General features: G+C 40.3%; 1 protein-coding gene across 1 annotated transcript in view; it reads right to left on the bottom strand.

Moving 5' to 3' along the window:
- LOC143337604 (matrix metalloproteinase-17-like) overlaps positions 1-16131 on the bottom strand; it is a 64949-nt gene that overhangs the window by 39790 nt on the left and 9028 nt on the right. The window lies entirely within an intron of this gene.

The raw sequence follows: 16131 nt of genomic DNA, 5'->3' as shown, positions 1-16131 counted from the left end.
ACATATACTTTCTGTGAGAGGTTCAGCACGGAGGCAGTTGTGAGTTTACATGCTGAAAATAGCTCTTTTTGTCTTGTTATGCTCGAGCGACACATTGTAAGGGACATTTCAGTCTTTATCAGCGAGGCACGGAGCATTGCTGATGGAGCTTAACAGTTTCATCTGCACCACAGACAATCAGGAGCAAGATACACACGTCTGTTTAATGTTTTTTCAACGCATGACCTTGATTTAAATTTTCCAAATGTCACAGAGATATTACTGTCCTGCATATGATAATAACAGTATCAATCTTTTTACACGTGTGACATAAATTCAAAGAATACTGCTGAGTGGGTTTACAAAAGAAACACGGCGAAACATGTACTGTGTGCATCCAGGGTAACACTGCGTCTCGATTTCCATTTGAGACCAATGCAGTCGCTGCCAATCAAAGCAACCCAGCTGACTGCATTGATTGGTTTTGGTTCGACTTGGACTGCTGGATGCATCTGAGCTGCAACTTGCTCTCTTCCCTCTTTCTTTCTCTCTCGCTTTTTCCCCCCGAGATCTTCCTTTGTCTTGTTTTTTTTGCCTTCATTTGTCTCAGCTCCACCAAAGCCTCCTGCTCCCTGCCCATGATCTGACAGCCAATAAGAGAAGGCAGATTTTAAATAGGTTTCTGATCAGAACTAATCAGAGGTGAGTGACACGGGTCAATAGTAAGGCATCCATTCTGCATTGACAAAGCTGGGGATATCCCATTAACTCAATGGCTAACTCTGCTGGCTGATATTTGCCTCCTGTTCCTTGGCTTTGCCATCCCTGCAGACAGCTTGGGAAAGCTTTACAAGGAAATTGAATTGACCCGTAGCAACACAAGGCAGGATGAGGAACAACAACAATTTCCTGAAAGAGGTTCCTACTGTAATGCCGGGGGTAAGTGGGAAATAATTTAAAAGAGAGCAGGGAAGTTAAATTGACTCTATGAATCAACAAAGAACATAAGTGATGACAATGTTTTCCAAAAGTTTGCCAATTAAGCTTTCCATCGCTCGCTATCCATAACTCCCATCAGCAGTAACACTGTACTGACCAACATCAGATGTTGTAACATGAGCGGTCAGGCAATATAGGTTTTAAACAAACTCCCTAGATAGCCAAATGAAAGTGAAAGTTAATGGTTCAAGTTGTCTGTTGTAAACATCCACCACAGTTTACAGACTGCCGCTGTGCCAAATCCACACTAATTTGTGCAGGTTTGAACATTTAGTCTTGTACAAATCATCAAATCAAGTATACTGAAAGCAAACAGTATGTGTGCTAATCGTGGTGGATTTTTTGATTATACTGTTGATGGACACTTCAACTCCACAAGGCAATGCACAAAGGAAATGCAGCTCATAGCTTCAAAATTTTAAATACGTTGTGAATGGCAGTGAAAAATACTGGAAAATAAATCTAAAGTGGATGATTGACATGTGACATTTATTGTTAATTTAAAAACAATACTATACTACAGCAAGTACACATTGTGTAGCATGCCATGTGGCTTCCTGGTTTAACTTGGACCTACCTGACTTGCTTTAGTTGAGGGATTATTACCTCAAAAGAAAGTCATTTATCTAAACAGTTGTCTTGATTACAACTTGCCTGACAGCTGATGTTTCTTCTTGCCCCGTCAGACATTCCTGAGGTAACCTTGGCACAATCCCAGATGTTAGGGAGCGCGATGACAACAACCCAAGTTATAACGAAGCAGAAATTATCCTCAAATCAAACCGAACAAACTGTGTGTGGGTGTGCACATCTGCGTGCATTGTGTGAATGTGCGTGCATCCATATGGACCGAGAAGAGGAGGATTAAGTTCCTCTTCTCTGTGAGCAAGGTGTGCAAGTGATGGATTACATCTGTGCTGTCTACAAAACCGCAACTCCCTGTTTTCACACTACTACTCATAAACTCACTACATCAAACTTTTTTGTGGAGCCAGCAACTAATTTAAAACCTGACATCGTTGCTCACGATGGGGGGGGGGGGCTGTAAAACCTGCCAGTGAGTTCAGTAACATGCTGAACGCTGCTGAATTATATACGGGGATGTCACTGTTTAGGCGAGATTGGATGCGCTTTTAAAAGGCTGCACACAAGTCGTCGAGTTCAGAGAGAGAGAGAATTAAATAATAACCAACTGAAGACTACTGGATAAGGAGTAAAATTAACCACACTGACAGTAAAACGACATTTGACTCTCACAACAACGGTGACAGTTGTAAGAACAAAGGAATGAATAGAAAAGCTTTACGTGCATCTCAAATAATAAACCCAAAAAATAATGGTGCTTTTCCCTCTGGGGTCTTCACCCTTGAAATAAAGATAAGAGAAATAAGAGAAATAAATGAGTCCAGAGTGGGAGAAAAAAACAAAATCTGGCCTGTAAAACAAATTCATCCTCTCCAAATGTCCAACTAACAATGGGAGGACACAGATAACTGATTATTCTTTAACGGCTCATTAAGATACACAGACACACACACACATACACACACACGCTGGCCAACACCAGCATATTACCACACTGCATCCCAAATTAGAAGCCTTTTTTAAAGCCTTTGATGCTACAGTAGTAAGTTGTTTGCCTCGTCAGTTGCAGCAAAGTTTTGATTGCTGTGGACTCTTTTACTTTCTTGTGCCAGACATGTAAAGCAGAACTAAAGAACATCTTGAATGGCACAGTGTAAAGTTCAAGTGCTGCTTCAAGCGACAAAACAACTAATTATTCATTCAGGAAGCTAAAGGTTTGTGCAAGAAAGATAGAGGAGAGCAGACGAATAAAAGCGCCCTGTCAAAAAAAAAATAATCACGACTTTAAGGTCATCTTAAGAAAAACCACCAGAGAGAAAAAAATGAATTTTAAATTTTTACGTCTTTGCCTTGAGTTTTACCTTAAGTCTCGCTTCTAGGTTGGTCAGTGGCTATGGAGAAATGTGACAGAAGTACAAAGAAATCAGCTCGGTTTTCGAATCTTTGCGTAATTAGTATCTGATCTAATGATGCAGCAACCTATTGCAACAATACAACTACCTTAAAACACCTTCTGCAAGTGAAGGGGAGCTCGGTTCAGTGCTGGGATTTGCATGAGATTAGAAAGCTCAGACAAGGGAGTCACTGAAAAACACTATGGCTACACATAAAGTTATGTGGCAACCATTTCTCAAGAAAGTAATCCAGAAATATTTGTAAAACTAACACAGCAGGACTCATTAATTAAACAAAGAGAGCTGGACTGGAATCAAAATTCGTGAACACCACAGTAAAGTTCAGGTTTAATGAGCACCAAGTCACATCTTTTCTCTGTTTGGTGTTCCAGAATGGTCTGATATAGTGTTTGTTTCTGAATAAATCACCACCCATTATTTGTACAATTTGTCCTTAAATGCATGAGAATAAAGGAGAGAGCCGCACTTCACTGAATGCAAACAAGCTCCACTCCAGATGACAAAGAAATGTGACTGTAGGCTTGACTGTGAGATGATGATGATGATGATGATGATGATGATGATGTGCAGCCCTTTAGGGCAGTTCTTCTCTATTTGTATTATAGCTGAGAACGCTTAATGGAAACACCTACATGAACTTTCTCCTCTTTCTCTGTGCTTCCTCCCTGCAGTGAAGTCAGAGCTCTGGCTCAGCTGCAGTCCAGCAGCCCTCAAGCTGGAATTCAATGACTTCAACACGGCAAATGCTTGCTGACGTGGGGGCTTGACCCCATGTCCCAACTCAGGCCCAGGGAGTCTTTACCACTTAGCCTCTTTGCTGCTCAAATGACCTGTGCGGTCCTGGTATATTACCATTCAGCTTTGATTGGTGTGTTCAAGCCTTCCCAAATGAAAACAATGACGTGTTTTAGTACAGAATGAAGGAACACACCACAGTAGAACTCTATACGTCTTATACATCTCTATATATCTTACCATAAAAAGGGGTGTAAAATGCCTTCTTCAGTCTACTGTTGGCAGAGAACTGATAATCGTGTGAATTTGAAAGTTAATATATTTATTTTACCACTCAGGAATTGCATTTAGGTCTGACCCTGTCCTCAAAAAAAGGATATGTGGAAATCACTTAAGTTTTCGGCCACAAAACAAAGTGAAATAAATTTTATTCATTGAAAATGACCAGTGATGAATAATAAACTTATCAGTGTTTTAATTGGTGTTCTAGTGGCTGCAATGCCAGCAGCATAAAACAGAAAATCAGGACCAAGTATAAAAACATAATCCAAAGCGGTCTATAGTTGCTGTGCCATCGTCATTCTCTCTTCATCCCATGCAGTATTTATACGGTTGCTGTATCTGTCAATGTGTTTTAATGTAGCCATGTGCATTTTTCAGAACTCTCAAGGTTGGTTATTGTATTTATAGAACATACTTTGGGTTTTCTGCCTAATCCTACCCTTCATCTAACTCTGAGAATTAATCACATTACATTTACTAATTAACCTACATAATGGGGCAGGTCACTCCTTCCAAAGCACACAAAGGCCTTTCCCTCATTTTCATTCCTATATGGAGCCAAAAAACACATCAATTTTTCAGTCTTCTAAATGTGTTCCCTTACACTGCTAATAGAGTGAAAAGAGGCGAAATCATGTTTTGAGCGGAGTATCCCTTTTATTTTTGTAATACCATGACATGATACCTTCACCGTAAAAAACACAAAAATGTACTGTGATAAATTTTAGGTCAGCTACTCCACACAACTAAAGAAAACAAAAAAAAAAGACGACTGGTGGAAGTTTCCAGGGTGAAATCCATTAAAAAGCTGTGCTTCCCACACTAATTCCAAGCAAAAAGTCGGGATATATGGTTATCTGTTTTCTTGCCAATAGCTGGATGAAAAGATCAATAACACTCTGATGTCTGTACAGTAAATATGCTACCACCAGCTAACTTAGACTAGCAGCCTAAGACTGGAAACAGAGAGGGAAACAGATAGCCAGTTCCTGCCCACAGGTACCAAAATCTGCCTGAAGCTCACCAATTACCAGGATGCATCTTGTTTGTTTGTGCAAAAATGAAAAATGAGTATTTCTTGGTCGGCACCAGCAAGTCCCTGGAAACTCTACCTGTTGTAAATCGACTGTTCTGGAAATGTCAAACTTTTTTTTTTTTTAAACTGATGTTAATGTTGTAATGATGTGAATGACAGTGTTTGTGACTCACAGCACGTCAATGCAACTTAAAAGACTTAACAAGACTGAACAAGACAAGACTGCGGTCATACATGAACACACACCTGCACACTAATGTTTGAGTGTTTAACTATTAATAAGTAATACTTTCTGATATTTTTCCATACTTTAACTTCAAGTGCTACTTATATTGTCATTAAATGTAAATGTTACATAGAATTATTTCTGTGAAACCATGTTTTGAGGCTATAAGTCTCCTGCTTTGCCGTCCTTTTTTTCCCTCATCAACTCTTTATCGTGTGTGCATAAAGCGTCATTAGCGGCACAGAGTCCCTCCAGTGCTCTGGAAAACGACTTACCCGTGTTCTCCTTCCTCTCTCAGCTGTATCATTTGGATACCGGCAGCAGTGCAGCATTTAATCACTCTGAACAACACGTCATCACTGTCAATAAGATGACATTCATCATTCGCTGTGTACTTTGTGGGAGACAGGGCTGCACTGATGCACTTCACTGTGGTACAATTAGACAGCCTCCTAAAACTCGTCTGTTGATGTACCACCTACTGCAACAACAATCAATTTTCCTCAGCGTGTAACCCTCGGCAAACTCAGCTCTCTGTCTCAAGGCATCCTTTCTAACAAATCTGTTTACTTCAATGGGCGCTCTTTTCTTACTTTTTCCATTGTGATGATGTATACTGTAGTTGTACCACGAGACAATAGAAATCTGTCAGTTGTTAGAGATGTTTCTGCTCATACTGAGGTGGCTGTCCCTTCCCCGACATCTCTGATTGTACGCTGGAAATCGGCAGGGGCCAATTTCACCATGAGATCAGTTTCTTTCCCTTCACATAATTTAGACATGGTTCAGAAAAACAAGGTCTTTTTGGATTGGATTTACAGTTTTTTTTGCATTTATGTGATGAAGTACTTCGATCTTAAGTATTTACTTCAATGGATAAGCCAAATACCATTTGGGAATTTTATCTATAAACAGTTTCTTATTTGAAATTCCAGGAAACATACTCTATCACGAGATCACTGGTCTCAAACTCTACTTGGCAAGGTAATCTTAAAACCATTGCCACTAAGATAGACAACCTTGTTAAACACTTTAAAGGTGCCCTGTGGTGTTTCCTGTTTACGTTCAATGTTTCTCACCAAAACGCCTGAGGTCTTAAAATGCTGAACGTACTTCTATCCTCAGAAAACATTTGCAAAGCCTGCATTGTTTACATTCATATGTTGACTTGCTGGCATTGCTCCACAGTACCTTTAACTAAAATATGGTTTGATGCCCATAAAAGCCCAGGAGCCTTGTACTTAAACGGCACCAAAAAACACATTTGAAACACTTTTATTTTATTTATTTATTTCACAAGCTACAGCAGACATACCTAAACAAACGTGAAGACAGAAGACTAAATCTCTCCATTTTCTCTCACTGGGTTACAGGAAAATGGCTGCACTACAGTGCCAACGGTCTGCATATACATGCACCTACATACAGTAGATATGCATATATACATATCCAGACATTTCATGCAACATTTTCTGCCTTCACTGCATGTTTTCTGGCTGCGCCTTGTCCTGAATACATGATGTCAAACCATGAAATCTTGGAGAAAACATATGAGGCTTCTTCCAGTGAACAGTAGGCAGTTTTCTGCTTCTGTCAGACCTGTAAGACAGCTTGTAAGATGTTACATTTGATATATAACAGGCTTATGTCAATCATATATCGACGACTGACAGGATGATCCACAATTGGTTTTTCAAAATGTTGCTCTGCGGTCCATAAGGGCAGGGACTATGATATTAGAGATAAGCGTAAACAGAACATGATGCTGTGATATTGTTGCACAGACTTTTCGTTGTTATTTTTCTCCAGAACAGCACATTTCAAAACCTCAGTTGAGTCCAGTGTGTGATTGGAAAAGAGTTTGCGTCTGTAGGACAGAGCTTTTCACTTCTCTTTCGCTGGTTATAAAATGAGCCGGGACTGTAATTTAGCTCTGTGTAGCTAGTGAAGTCTACCCAACTGTGGTTATTGAGATGCACTCTGCGCCTTTGAGGCTCTGTGTCACTTTAGCTTTTGTCTCTGGGTACAGAGCTGCTATCACTGTGTGACTAAAGTGTGGCCTTGATGTAATTGTCTACTTTGGCTCCAGCGTGTTCACTAACCTCCAAAATTCATCGTTGTCGACCACAGAAAACAGCCTGAAGTCTTTGGCTGTATATTCACCGATGCATTTTGTTGTTTCTTCAGCTCTGGGACTGTTATGGAGAAGTGGGGCTCCAAATGCTTCTGTCAGGCTCCTTTGGCCTCGCTGAAGCTTCTTCTCACAGTATGTTGTTGTGACTTTTTTTTTTTTCTGGGTGGCAGTGCGCCAAATGTATCTGCAAATTGTTTTGCGTTTCTCAGTTTCCTTTTCGCCTCTGTCGTTTCCGTTTCTTGAAACGGGAAAACCGAAATGCTGCCACACATCAGCTCTAAAAGTTGACTTATCTCGAACTAAAGTATGGAGAGAAATATACTGTAAGACCCAACTCAAGCTCACACACATATGTGCACATAACCAATGTTGAAAATATCATATTTATACTACACCAGGGTACAGTACCTTCTACAAGATTCAGATCATTAATACAAGTATGCAAACACACAGTTGAGCACAAACCAAATAGTACATGCATGCACAAACACACATTCAGATCTTTTATTTATACCCACATTAAAACAATAACTCACAGGGGACATGAGCTAATACATGCTGCACACTCAATCTGCCTTTCACATTCATACACGTACACATATAACTGAGGCATGGAGTGGGTCTTATAGGGTTTGACTTACTCTAAATATGCTGTGCAGTATCTGCATGTGAAGGATAATTTATCTCCATAATCCTGAACCCTGGTCCCTGTAATCCTTTAATACAGTAAGATCTGGAGTACACAAGAAGCTACAAATTCCTTATAAATATTCAGAGTGAAAGGAAGACAGACAGAAAGAGTATAGGGCCCACAAAAACTGCAAGTGAGATGAAGCGGGCCTACATCTTTCTTTATCTCATAGGAGTTTATGGTATTTATAGTTTATTATGGTATGATATATTTATAGAACTTGTGGGAGACGGGAGGTAGCACTGAGATAGAAAGTTACCCAACTTTCCCTCATTAAATAATCTGTTTCTCAAAAGCAATGTGTCGCTGTGGACATAGCAAACAGAGTGAGAGAATGGATTTCTGACTTTCAGCAACAAAACAGATTCTCCAAGCCAAAGGAAAAATAGATTTGATGCAGAAGGCCAAGCGTCATGTGTGTGAGACATTGATTAATGTGGGCACAGATTTGAAGCGTTGCTGAATTGCAGATGCATCAGTGATCAGTGCAGCGGTGGAAAACGGGAGGGCTGAGGCAGAGAGGCGGTGTGTGGGTGAGAGACTGAGAAAGAAAAGCCCAGTGTTTAAGTGATTTAATGAATTTTACATTTTTTCTCTTTTTGTTAATGCGGTAAGGTGTTAGCCTTAATACATGGCACGCACTCGACCAGGTGAGCTGCTGGTGCGCACCAATGCAGTACTGTCATCGACCTGCCTGCACACAGTACAGGTGACCACAGAGCAGGAGACGGCAGAACAAAGATTTACAGTCCAACCGATATCACAGTTAGCTATCCATTTTTGTAGTCAAAGGTCGACACCGGCATCTAACACGATCAAAGTGATATTTGCAGATATGTTTACACGCTGTTTAATGTGCTCCATCTGAGTAGCTAATTAGCAAGCTGGCCAGCAAACTGGCGCTAGCAGTGCACTTTTCCTCAGGAAATGTTTAGTTGGTCGCTCATTCAGCAGGTTTCATGTTCATGAGTTAGACAGGAAAGAGACTATAGCATGAAAAGCTAATTTAGGTTGTCTTTGTCTAAAGTCTGTGAATTTTGAGTTGTGCAGCAGGCTGAGAACAGGGAACTAAGAGTAAAATTAAAGTACGGGCCCATCATGAAGCCAAGAACATTTTAAAGATAAGTTCTATTATTGTTGATGTAGTGCAACAAAAAAAGTTAAGATTTGCGGCACATTATCTTCCTACGATCTTTACTGTAACTCCTCTTAGAGCATTTCCACACTTGCATCAGCCTCTGCAAATATTCACTCATCTCTTATTCACTGTAATTGAAACCCATGCAACTGTTGAGTTGATGAATGAGTTTCCTGTTTCAGTGCGAGCTCCGGTTGGCTCTGGCAGACCTGCAGGTCAAAGTTCACTGTTGTTTAATTCTGACCTGCAAATAGAAACATGTGCATTTGTGTTTAAAAATGGAGGATTATTGCTCAGCGTACTGTACAATATCACACTAGCAGACTACAAACTGAAGAACTGCTCTGACACTTTGCTCATTATTACCATTGTTTGACTTGTGATATCACATCCTTTTTTTGGGGACACACACACACACACACACACACACACACACACACACACACACACACACAATGACTTCTGTGACTACGGTATCACCACAGCAACATCACTCAACAGCAGAATCTGCTTTGCCCCCATGCACATGGCCTCCAATGTCCCACAATACCTCCCTGTTTAGCCCTGATGAACAGCTGTGGAGTCCCTTCATCTTCAGCCTCACTGACAGGAAATGAGTCACTGGGAGACATTTAACCTTACGACCTCACTGACTCTCAATGGGTCATGAAGGAGCGCAGTCCATTATAGTGTTTATATTGTTCCTTACTACCTCGAGGATGAGGTCAGACCTGAGGCTGATCTCTTGGACTTTTAAAAGGTTACGAAGCTGCATTAGAATAGAAGAAAAACTTCTGAAGAGTGAAGTTACTTGAAAGGTGAATGTTCCATTAAAAGTTTTGAGATACCATCATGTGAGTCCATTAATTAATGCCAATTAAGGATGAAGCTTTCACTTGCCTCTTGGGTGCTTTCTGCTGACAACAAAGCGTGAAGACTTTTGTTTTTACTTTGAGAAGAAAGACAGAGAGCTGTTGCAGGCAGAAAGTGTGACATTTCATGAACGCAATACAAGCACTATAAGAAAAGAAAACAAAAAGGTACGGACCAGCACCAGCAGGTTGTAACCTCAGCCTTCAAGGATCATCAAAATTTTGATTTTGACCATTACAACACAAAGATTTTACCTTTTCACATATATTTCACCTGAGTGCCTGAACAGATGGGCAACAGTAGAGTTGCCAAATGCCTAAAATCTGTTTATAGCTTTTAAGCTTGTTCAACAAATGCAAAACAATCAGTTGAATGAACTTTACTGTCCTGAATTGCATTATGGGTTGCTACACTCTTAATGTTGCTAGGTTTGCCAGTTATTCCTGCTTACTATGTGTCTTCTAGAGTTAGTCAGCCCCAAACATGTTTAGGAACCACAGTTTAACAGGAGCATCTGACAGGTTGGACAGAGGAAGCACATTTCTGATTGAAAAGCATTTGCCAGTATCCTTCCTGCTGGAGTGGACTGGTACCCAAACCGTGAGTCAAGCAGCCAAGAACTACTGCAGTCATGAAATATCATGATGAGGAGGTGAAAAATGCTAACAGCCAGAGAAAAGAGAATAAGTATGCCAGTATGTGACTGACAGGCAAAATGAATCTGCTGAACTTGAAAACTTACTTGGACAAGCTACACTAATGTGGATTTAAATAATGCTGCAGTGGAAGCATCAGCATTTTATTTTACAAGAGCAAATCAGCTCGTCCTCACCAAAAACGACTGTGCAAGCAAATTATTATGACCTATATTTATGTTTAGTGTTATGCAGTGACCTCAAGTCGCTGTAGTAACTAAGACAGGAGCAAAGGAGGAAGTCAGGCAATGTAGCGTGAGGAGCAAGAAAATCTGCATATGGAGGAAGGTGGTGTGACTAGATGGGCCAAACAACCACATGACTTTCACCCAGAAGACCGCTGTTTGTGTCCACTGTGAAACCAAAAGGCAACATTGGCTGTCTGTGAGGATTCTCATTCATCCAGGCCATGGTACTTCTAAGAGCTTTACAAAGAAAACATGACTTTCTTGAGGTTCTAGAAGACATTTCACCTCTTATCCAAAAGGCTTCTTCAGCTCTAACTGACTGGTTGGGAGTCCCAGGCATTTATCCTCTTGCAGGGTCATTCACACCTTGAGGTTCATTGCTGTCCAGAGATCCCTCTCCAGGCAGCTTAACATCTATTCACACCATGACTCATGTGACTGTAACAACTCACATCATGGCCAGGTGGGTCAATGACTCACATGTGACTTCAACGACTGCCGAGGTGTGAACACCCTGCAAGAGGATAAATGCCTGGGACTCCCCACCAGTCAGAACTGAAGAAGCAATGGAACTATGCAGTTTTAATACCATGCAAGTATTTTTCCAAAAGCAGGTGTTGGAAAACGGGGGTCATCTCATGGTCAAGGTTGTCTCATATTCAGGCAAAATATGGAACACAGTTTCTGCTTTTGTGTATAAATGGCGAGAGGATATTAGGTTATTAGTATCATGATGTGAGTGGTAAGAGCTCAGAATACTGATACAAGTCAAATGCAAAGGCCCCAAAATGAATTTCTGCCTAATAAACAGCTTTGACTACGCAGAGAGCAAAGTCTCAACTCAACGACATATAAGCCAACAAACACATATCACACAGATGTAAATGCCTCACATCAAGCATTCCTCTGTGTCTTATGTTGCTCTCCACTGAGGGGGCTTCTCTCAACCGCATCTTATCAGAACAGCCATGGGTGTTGGAAAAGATGCTATCATTATTCAAAGCAGTTGTAGCAGCTTCCCAATTTGTATCACCAGCTTATTCAGAGAGAGAGAGATGGTTTATTCAAAGTATTACACTGGGATGATGTGGGATCCAAGGAGTGAAATCTTACGTGTGTTTGACTGAGAAAACTCCTGAAACCACTCCAATGGCATAACCTGAGCGTAAACACAATTCACAGAAGAAATGAAGGATTTAGTCTCATTTGCGCAAACAGATAAGATCAAAGAGGGAGAACATAGAGGGATAGAAAGAGAGGGAAATTGGGGGTGACATGTAGCCTGAATGACACGTTTAATCGAACAGAAAATTGAGGCTGGATTGCCAGGCGGTAAAAGAGTGAGGATTAATCCAAGCCAAGAAATCATTCGCCTACGCTGATGCATTTCCCTCACCTTTCATCTCATCGCTTTAAACTGAACATGACCTCTCCCTCTCCTCCCTTTTTCATGCATGTGTGCAGTCCAGATTTACAGCTTGAACTTTCTAATTGTGTGAAATCCTCCAAGTGGAGCTCAGTTTTAAAGCAACATTAGAAACCATAATTTCATATCTGGCCAATTAACAAAAGCAAATATAATCTAAATGTGGCCTGGAATTACTTTATTAGACTTGGCAAATGATTTTGGGCCATCCACCGTTTGAATTAAGATAGGTATGTATTCATTTGGATTAGTCATTTGTTTTAATGAGTAGGAAGAATTAAATTCATTAGTGTAACAAAACGAATGGCGAAGTTGAGGATCATTTTATTGAGAGAGCGAACTGAAGCTGCAAAACCTTTATAATGCAGTGAAGTAGTAAACCACAGAAGCACTGCAAGTAGCTTTTCAGAGAGCCAAGCTGCAGGTCAACCAACACGACCAGTGTCGTAAGCAGATCATTCACCGGTATTGTGAGTACTGTTTTGGTGGCCATGACCTCCCCTTAAAAAGAGGGCCAGCCAGCATGCTCAACACTAAGGCTATTTGGTGCCGACTCACAATAAATACAGTTTAGAGAGAAAAAATCCCAACTCACACCGTTCTCGACAACCTTTGATTTCCACAACAGTAGAAACATGTGTTTAAGCCCCTGAGCCTCATCACTACACCGCAGTGAGCGCCCCATTATCAGCCCTCTAACACACAGAGATCGGAAGAAAAACACAATTATCTACTCAGGGAAAAACAACCCTAAAATAAAAGCATCTAAAATCTCCATGAATGCATTTCTGACAAGTTCTTTCACAGTTTTTACATAGTAAGCGGCAGAAATCTGACATTGATAATGTAAATCCCTCAGCTGTGTTCCTAATTTCACTTTTTTTTTTTTAAATCTGGTGTGAGTTCAACAAAGTGAACATTCAACATAACTGTTGTTTGGAGCATTCCTGCCTGTTTTCATTGTTACAGTAAAAGTTGTACTACAGCCTCTAGAACTTGACAGTTTGGGCAGCAGCAGACTTGCATTTGTGCTTCCGTTATTGATTTTGTATACTGCCTATCAGGCAAAACTGCATTTTATCACATTATGTGGATTGTGTGGAGTTCATAGCTCTTTTTTTTGTTTTCTCCACATTTCACATTTCACTTTGGATTGCCAGGAGCGTGCTTTGCGTAGTCGTCTTTAACTGTATTGAGCAGTGAAAATTGATAGTAAGTGATCAATTTCTTATTGCATCTGGAAACACAACCTTTAGATGCGTGGGAGCATGAAATCTGGCTGAATCCCGTTTCAAGCACTCACTTCATTTAAAAATGTGAATATTATTCTGTGAAAATAAGAAAAAAAATCAAGAACAATGAGCCTTATGTGGCTGAATGGATTTATATTCACACAATCGTTTTCTTTTTATACCTCACATTATCTGGCCCAGTTGATATAATTAGCACTATTTGTGCATTTATTGTAGAATATTTCCAGTGGAAATATGCTGAACAGATTTGTGACAAAGCTTCTGTAACAAGTAGGTGTCAGACGGAATGCAGTACATAAGCTCTTACATCCCTTTATGAGAGGACACCAAAGATGGAATGTAACTAAGTACATTTACTCAAGTAATGTCTTCAAGTACATATTTGAGAGTTTCCATTTCAGGCAACTTTATACTTCTACTCCACTCTGTCTAAGAAGCAAATATTGTTCTTTTTACTCCACTACTTTTGCCTGACAGCTTTATTACTCAGTACATTTCAGATTACAATTCATCATATCCTTCATGTCCAATAAAAACCATGTATCTCCCAATTTGGTGGGTTGTACACATTAATGCTGCAGTGATACTGATCCAAAAACTAATATATAGTAATGAGACACTGACAGGGACCATTTCACTGCATAATGAGTACTTTTACTTTGATACTTTAAGGAAATTTTGTTCATTACACTGACATACTTTTGCTAACTTGAATGCAGGACTTGTAGCGGAGTATCCTCTGAATGTGGTATGAGTACTTTTACTTAAATGATCTGAATACACTGCAAATAGTTTCAGTCTTTTTTTTTTTTTTTAGCAGTGGTCCACTACAAAATAGTTTAACATAAAGACTGAATTTATGCCCATACATTATTACCTCTTTATTTCGTCATCTTAAAAAGCTTTTACAGTTCAAATCCAAACAGGAAATGAACTGCTGTTTTGGACGACAAGGACACAAGAAGGCATGCAAATGTGAAAAATTTGGCTTTGTTCCACTCTTGTATTTCATGAGGAGGCTTTACTTTCAGTTAGGATGTGGTATAATTTAACTATTGCGCATCGTAGGTTGAACAGGAACAGCGAACAGGAAACGGAGACAACAGTGAAGAGGAATGGCACACAATAAAAGTCATCAGTTACAGTCGAGCAAGCAGATGGCACATGTGCCACCCAGCTGAAACACTCAATCACTTGTCTTCAGAAAGTATTTGTGCTTTTCTGCAGATACAATGTGCATATAATGGCACACAAGTCTAACTTGCTGGAAGGATTCAGTACATTCTGATGGATGTGCTTATTCTGACATGCAATTTCCATTCGGTTGAGGTGTGAGTGTCACTTCTCAGACACTTGGGAGGAAAATCTGTCCTAATTTGCATGTTTGTGTGTGTGTGAGTGTGACAACGGGGATTAAGATGTGACTGTAAGTGAATCAGCTAATCCGTGGTTTAGGAACAGCTGGTTGTACAGAAAGCCGAGGCTCAACTCCTGTCTGTTCCTGGAGGCAGCAAGGAGGGAGGCGGAGAGGCAGAGATGTTAAGAGAATACAAAGAGGAAATGACACAGAGGGAGAGGGTAGGAAACATAGAGAGGGAAGAGAACGCAGAAACAGATAATGCTCAGGGGGAAAGTAATGCAGAAAGTGGAAAACAGACAGAAAAAGAAGAGAAGAGAGAAGTCGGAGAATGTGAATGACAGGAGCTAAGTGGAAAGATAAAAGGCGACACTGTGGCTCCGCGCAGGCAAGAAACAAGGTTACTGGGAGAAATCAGGTTAAAGCAGGACATTGTGGAACACATTTCCATGTACTGGAATAAGGTAGAGCCTCATTTATCAAACATATGGAAGCACGCTTTTATGTGTAAAATGTGCCTGCTCACATTTCCAGAGCAAACCTGACAGTTCCTTGTTGTGTCAGACAGCGGTCCAAAGCAGAATTTCATGCACGAAACACAGAATTTGAAACCGAACAAGCAAAAATGCAAGTATTGCTAATATACCAAGTCAAAACATATAAATCATAAAAGGAACACCCACACGTTGTTTGCAATGATGCAAACAATGGCTGACCTTTCCTTGCTTGAAGATTTGAAAACTGTTTTTGTTTGTTTTGGAGACCGCACGAACCCCTTTGCTGAGACTGCTGATCTCTGGCGAGTCAGAGGATTTTGTTTACCGTGGGAAAAAATTTGCTTCATGTGGTGCATCGTCAACAAGATGCACCACATGAAGCGAATGCGTATTCAAGTCCTATCAGCTCTGCATTTTTAAGGCATGCGTACATGTCATTTAGAAATTTGGCAGCCCTAAATTATGGTTAACGGCTTTGCAGTGTGCAGTAATTTAACACTTGCATCATTGAAGGCCAAAATTCAACAAAGACTTAAGCAGGGCTCTATGAAATATGTCTAATTTTTTTCCATTTTTTCCCCCCAAAATCCAGGTTTTCCAATTAAAATTTTCTGAATTCTGC

Source organism: Chaetodon auriga, chromosome 19 (assembly GCF_051107435.1).
Source record: "Chaetodon auriga isolate fChaAug3 chromosome 19, fChaAug3.hap1, whole genome shotgun sequence".
NCBI lineage: Eukaryota > Metazoa > Chordata > Actinopteri > Chaetodontiformes > Chaetodontidae > Chaetodon > Chaetodon auriga.
The sequence above is the reverse complement of the archived record's forward strand: the minus strand, read 5'-3'. Positions and strand labels throughout refer to the sequence as shown.